Source organism: Psittacula echo (assembly GCF_963264785.1).
Source record: "Psittacula echo genome assembly, chromosome: 11".
In the NCBI taxonomy this organism is placed as follows: Eukaryota; Metazoa; Chordata; class Aves; order Psittaciformes; family Psittacidae; genus Psittacula; species Psittacula echo.
In genome coordinates this window covers 15,338,131-15,343,636 of record NC_137746.1, presented here as the reverse complement: position 1 = coordinate 15,343,636, position 5,506 = coordinate 15,338,131, and the positions used below count along the sequence as shown (strand labels likewise).

General features: G+C 51.2%; 1 long non-coding RNA gene across 1 annotated transcript; it reads left to right on the top strand.

Moving 5' to 3' along the window:
- Positions 1-584: 584 nt before the first annotated feature.
- Positions 585-2,655, top strand: LOC308225841. Its single transcript, XR_013957791.1, has 3 exons — positions 585-685; positions 1,072-1,360; positions 2,390-2,655. It is a non-coding gene; the product is annotated as an uncharacterized lncRNA (long non-coding RNA).
- Positions 2,656-5,506: the final 2,851 nt, after the last annotated feature.

Sequence of the window (5,506 nt, the reverse complement as noted above, 5' to 3'; positions counted from 1 at the left end):
CTCTGGGGCAGCAGCACAAGAGGGACGTGGAGCTGTTGGAGCGAGGCCAGAGGAGGCCATGGAGATGCTGCGAGGGCTGGAGCAGCTCTGCTCTGGAGCCAGGCTGAGAGAGCTGGGCTGGGTCAGCCTGGACAAGAGAAGGCTCCTGAAGGGGAGACCTTAGAGCAGCTCCAGTGCCTAAAGGGGCTACAGGAAACCTGGAGAGGGGCTTTGGACAAGGGCCTGGAGGGACAGGCCAAGGGGAATGGCTTTAACCTGCCAGAGGGGAGACTGAGATGAGCTCTTAGGCAGAAGCTCTTCCCTGTGAGGGTGCTGAGGCGCTGGCCCAGGGTGCCCAGAGAAGCTGTGGCTGCCCCATCCCTGGCAGTGTTCAAGGCCAGGTTGGACACAGGGGCTTGGAGCAAGCTGCTCTAGTGGAAGGGGTCCCTGCCTGTGGCAGGGATTGGAGCCGGATGAGCTTCAACACAAACCGCTCTAAGGCTGTTACCGAGTTCATTCCGTCGCCTTGCCTCGAGAGCCGCTGCCGGGGACCCGCGATTCGGGCCCGCCCCAGGGGAGCGGCCGAGGCGGGCGGGGCGGTGCCTGCGGAACCACCTCAGCGGCGCGGGGGAGCCCGCCCTTTCTCCGCAGCGCCGCCACGAGGGGCGGATGTGGCTGCAGTGCTGGGCCCGGCGGTCGCCATGAGGTGAGAGGAGGCGGTGAGGTGGAGGCTCCGGGCCTGCCGCTGCGGGTCTTTCCGACACCCATGCTGAAGACCAGGGGCGCATCACTCCGTCCTGGGGCTGTGGGTTGGGAAGCGGCACGCCAAATAGTCCCCTTTTTACATCGTATGTAATGGTTACTCACGGCTGAGCGGCGGCCGTGCCCGCGCTGGGGAATAACCTCCGAGGCCTGAGACTGGAGGGTGGTTCGTTCAGGCTGTGCCGCTTAGTAGCAATTTCTTAGCCTATTATTCGCTTTGATTTATTATTTTTCCCCATTCCCCTAGCCAGCTCCCAGCTGTTCAGCTCTATTAATGAAGATTTAATTAATTGGCTATTTGAAGTGATGTTTCTCTTGTGCTCTCTTTAGGGCTTCCAGCCGGTCCGCGGCTTTTGTATGTGTGGAGGGATTGCTGTGGCTGGAAGGTTCCCGGCGGCAGGGCTGGCTGGAGAGAGGAGGCCGCTCTCGGGTAGCGGGTGCTGCCAGGGGCCTGCCTTCTGCCAGCCCCGAGCTTTGCAGGGGGTGGAAGCAGCAAAATGAGGCGTCTTACGGAGGAGACTGAAGCTATGGGAGCCACCATGTGCCTATGCAGAGGAGATATAAAGGGGTGACCTGCGTGCGAGACACAAGGGAGAGCCCGGGAGCCTCTGGAGACGTGGTGAGGCCTCTCCGTGAGCCGGTGGGGGAGATGGGCAAAAAGATGGCTCGTTGTGCGGTACGAAGTAGACAAAATGGCCTCTGCTGGCTTGTGAGTGGCTGTGGGGCCAGCCTCTGGTGCTCTGCGGTGCAAATAATAACCTGGCTTATCCAGTGAAGCACACACTGGTTCCAGTTGCTGGAGGATGCCCTGATAAGAGGAGGTGTTAAAAGCGAGGCCCACATCCCCAGAGGGTGTGTACTTTTGGGGCTGTACTTACAGAATCACAGACTGGTTTGGGCATGAAGGGATCTTAAAGCTCATCCAATTCCACGGACAGGGACACCTTCCACTAGAGCAGCTTGCTCCAAGCTCCTGTGTCCAACCTGGCCTTGAACACTGCCAGGGATGGGGCAGCCACAGCTTCTCTGGGCACCCTGGGCCAGCGCCTCAGCACCCTCACAGGGAAGAGCTTCTGCCTAAGAGCTCATCTCAGTCTCCCCTCTGGCAGGTTAAAGCCATTCCCCTTGGCCTGTCCCTACAGGCACTTGTCCAAAGCCCTTCTCCAAGGTTTCTTGTTGCCCTTTTAGGTATTGGAAGACTGTTGCAAGGTGTCCTGGATCTTTCTGTCCTCTCGAATCCCAATTTTGGGTTCTGTTTGACCCAGCAGTAGTCAGCTACCCATTGCTGCTCAGTGCCTGTGATAGTGTTATGCTGCTGGGAGAGGAAAGCGCTTGCCAACACGCTCCTGGCACTGCCAGTGCTGTTCTGGCACTGGCTGGTGCCAGGTTTTGGCAGTGCTCTGCATGCTTGAGAGTGGAGTAACTCCTCCTCAGTGGAGTTAATCCTAGATTGGATGCAGACAATCTGCAGTCAGAAAATAAAACATCTGCTGCAGACATTTGGTTTAATACGGCATCTTTTATATAAAAATGATGGTCAGCTAATTGACTGGTTGGGGTTAAAGTTTGAATTTGGGGCCTTTAGAGATGCTTGTGTTAACTGTATGATTTTTAATGACAGGCAAATGGTTTGCATGTTTCTCTGCAGGTGGGGGCTTGCTGGAGCAGTGGTTGTCAGAAGAAACGAGCTTTCCGTGCTGCCTTGAGGATCCCCATTTGAAAGACATTTAGAAGATGGAAACTTGCAGTCCATAATTTAAATGGGAGTACCAGAGAAGGATGGATGTAGTAACTTGCAGGATCTTGATGTTGAAGCTTGAAACAGCAGAGGTGGTTGGGGGGCAAGCTGTAACAAGAACTGCGTGTGCAATTTGTTAATTGTTAATCCCCTCTATTGCTTTTTGTGATCTGTATTTATTAAACTTATTTCTCTTTAAACTTGCTCATTTTGGTTTTCAGTGTATCATAAGGCTGTTGGGTCACAGAATCCCAGAATGATTTGGGTTAGAAGGGACCTTAAAGCTCATCCAGTTCCAACCCCTGGCATAGGCAGGGACACCTTCCACATAAAAATCCAGAAAACGAATGGGGCACAGGGAGGCTGCTGCCCCTCCTGTGCACAGACTCCACCGTAGCTTGTGCCAGAAGGAGAGATTCTTATCAAGGTTCCCTTTCCTCCAGCACTCTGAAGGGCATCAGATTTCTGCAGTTTTCTGTAAAGGAAACAAGGGTGGCGTTCCTATTTCTCCTGCATACACAGCCAGTACAAGTTCACAAGATTCCCTCTGCATGCTTCAGTTCCCAACATGAAGGAATTCCTTGTTACCTCCCATCCCTAGGCCTGGGGAGAGGCGAAGCCCATTAAAAACTGGGGAGTTGGCAAAGGTTCTAAATATGTAAAACACATCAGAACTGGTGGGGAGGGCAGAGACAGCCATGACACGTTCGGACAAAAATGCTGTTGAAACTTGGAAGTGGCTGTAGTTAGAGCATCAGAGCTCTCACCAAGATGCCTGACCCATTGGGATTCAGTGCAGACTTACGGAGAGCTTTGTGTTTCTGAAATAATCCAAACTTAGGAGTTTTTTAGGCTAAAACTTAACGTTTTCAGTTTTTAAAACATGGTTCAATGGTGGTCAGCCACATCACAATACAATTATGCTGTTGTAGGTGCTGCTGTAGATGCAGTGCCTCTATATGTGAACTAAACCCCAAGTGTGGGCCTGAGGCTGCTGTTGTACACTGCAGGAGTGTAACTGCATCAGCATATTCAGGTGGTTGGTGGCTGGAGTTTACAAATACGAGGCTTTCGATAAAGCACTAGGCACACGTCAGGTTACGCATGGTTTATGTCAGATAGGTGCGTGTCTCACAAAGTTAGTAAAAATGAGGTAGTGCTGAAGTTTTTCAGGGCTCTCTTGATTTTTACCTGTCCCTGATGCTGCTGTTCCTTAGATGAACCATTCTATGATTCCATGTTAGCCCTTCCACCACTTGAATACCACTGATATTTGAGTATGCATTCTTTATACTCTAGGTAGAAGGACTTGTTGAATTCAACATTATTGGAAAAAGGGTGGGTTTTTTTCAGCTGAAGTCATACACTAATATAACTTTACTGTTACTATATGAACAAGTTCCACCGGCAAGACTAATAAGTTTCCTATGGGTTTGTAGTATACATCTTCCTCTCCCTCATACTGGCCCAGGAGGGGAGCTGGGGGGCCTTGCAGCTGGACTCTCGGTTTCTCTACCAGCTCTTTCCAAAATCATCAGAAGGGGAGAATATATGCTCAGGCACACAAAGCCTGTGCTATATGGACAATAAATACACATCAACTGGCTTATTTCCTTGGAAAACTTCCTGCAAGAAAGCTCTACTACATTCATCTCAGGGCTGAAGCCAAGACTTGCAGGCCTGGTTGTGCTATAATGGAAAAGACAGTAGTAGAAAGGGATGGAGAGAGTCTGCTGGCAGCGGTGATTATCCCATCAGGGCGCTTAGGAACAACTGCAGAGCTCTGCTCAGGGCATGATGTACTTTGGGAGCCCTGCACCTCTCAGGCAGCAGCAGAGGCTTTGCTTTTTCCCCAGACCCAACAGGCTTTGTGCACGTACTGGCAATAAAAACCATCACACAAGGATGTCATAAATGCTCTCCAGTGATCAGCATGAGCACAGGCTTTGGGAAGTGGTGCTCTGCATCCTACAGCAGCAGCTGCATTTGCAGGACAGCGATGGTCAGTGCTGTACGGCCCCGTCTGCAGCACAGAGGCAATCAATAAAGGTCAACATGATTCAGTTTGGTGCATGGACCGAACGGCGACAAAGGAAATTGAGAGAGAACCCACAGGGTCTACGAGGAACAAAATACTGGCATTGAAATAAAGTCAGGGAAATGGAGCAAGACCCGGTTTGCTGCTCAGGCAACGCTGGCATGAGTTATGGGTCTGTTTATTAGCACTGTACGTTTTGCAATCTATATACGACTTTCACTGGGCAGAAGTGGCTGGATGGCTTACATTTCATCACGGCGCTTTGCTCTGCTTTTACTGCTCTGCAGTACCGGGCATAGCTGTAGTTAACTTCGATTTATGTGTTTGGTTTCAAGCACTTCAATTGTTTTTTATCCTGAGCTTGTTAAGGGAGCTGAATTCCTTGCGATTGTTCTCTGAGCCCTTTCATTTGATTTCAACACCTATTTTGTACCGGTCCCCTGGGTCTTCTGTAAAATACCGTCTGTTATGGTTTGATTGTGCTCCCCAGGCGCATAGAGGAGAAAAATCAGGCTGTGATCCATTCAAAAAGGCAGACTTTTCCCTTTCCCCCGACGGCTGGATTCAGCCGCACATCCTCACCTTTGTAAAGCGGCAGCTCCCCAGGTGGTGGAGAGCCCGATTCTATGGCCACAACGTTAAATTAGAAAGAAAGATACTGACTAGGAAAAGATTCCAAATCATGGGTAACGTTTGCCCGGCTGGGCTTGGGTCACAGAACCAACCCGGTCAGGGGAGCAGGGGAAAAGTGAATTTCCTCAGAGCAGCGCAAGGTGGCAATGTTGGCTCAGATGAAAAGGAGCTCCTTGCACATGAGCTCTAGGGGCTTTTTACCAGAAGCTTCTAATGAACGTAATAGGCAGTGGGAGCCCATTAGGTATTTCAGGGACGGTAAGACCTCCATTCTGCTGAGGAGAGCAGCCCTTAGGCTTGAGATGTCAGGGCCCGAGTATCTGCCCCGTCATAGAGGTAACAACGCTCCTGGGGTT